Source organism: Macadamia integrifolia, chromosome 14 (assembly GCF_013358625.1).
Source record: "Macadamia integrifolia cultivar HAES 741 chromosome 14, SCU_Mint_v3, whole genome shotgun sequence".
In the NCBI taxonomy this organism is placed as follows: domain Eukaryota; kingdom Viridiplantae; phylum Streptophyta; class Magnoliopsida; order Proteales; family Proteaceae; genus Macadamia; species Macadamia integrifolia.
In genome coordinates, this window is record NC_056570.1 from 5,455,999 (window position 1) to 5,456,884 (window position 886).

An 886-nucleotide genomic window follows, 5' to 3' on the forward strand; every position below is an offset into this window, starting at 1 on the left:
ATTGGTGTACCCGTGCCTAGTTCCAAGATAAGGGCAAATATATAATCCAACCTGCCAACATAAAGCCATAGCCTGGGATTTTCTTTTTTTTTTGGGGGGGGAGGGAAGGGGAAGGGAAGGGAAGGGAGGAGAGACTCATCCCAAATGAAAAAATTGTGACAGCATGAAGCAAAAGAAGCAAGCAGATCAACTATCTAATTCCCCTGCCTATAAATATTAAGGAAACTAAAATAAGAGAAGTTGGTTAGATAAGAACGACCACTAGAAATAATGTGAATTATGCGCATTGGAGGATCATGAGATGTGCCATTTAAAGTATTGATTACCAACGAACAATCATCATTTTCAATAAGAACATATTAGTGATAGCTTGTCAGGGCTGTGCTAAAAAATAGCCTAGCAAGTAGCAAGGGCTTAAACAATAAAAGTGTAACTTGAGATAAAACTTCTAAAATGATTTCTGAAAACTCGTCGTTGCATCCATGACCTAGATAGTCAAGACAAGAGCCACTAGCATTAATTTTCATAAAGAGCTCAAGAGGAGTGCGCCAATATAAGATACATAAATTGCATGATGAACAATTGAACGCCTAATGGACAATATTCTAAAGCAGAATCTACTCCTAAGAATGATATCGAAAGGAGGTCGGTGCTTTTTACGAAATGAAGCTTAATATAAAAATATCCAAACGTGCATTTATTTCTTACATGTAATTACCCATATTCAACTTGGTTTGCATCAGGATTTCTTTTTTCACTCCATCGTGTTGTTTCCATTCAAGAATGGGTATCTCAAATTTTGTCTTTTTGAAAGGAAACAATGATAAGCTTTGGTTATGAGTTGTTATGGCTAGCATTATTTAGCATATTTAATTATCTTTTAATG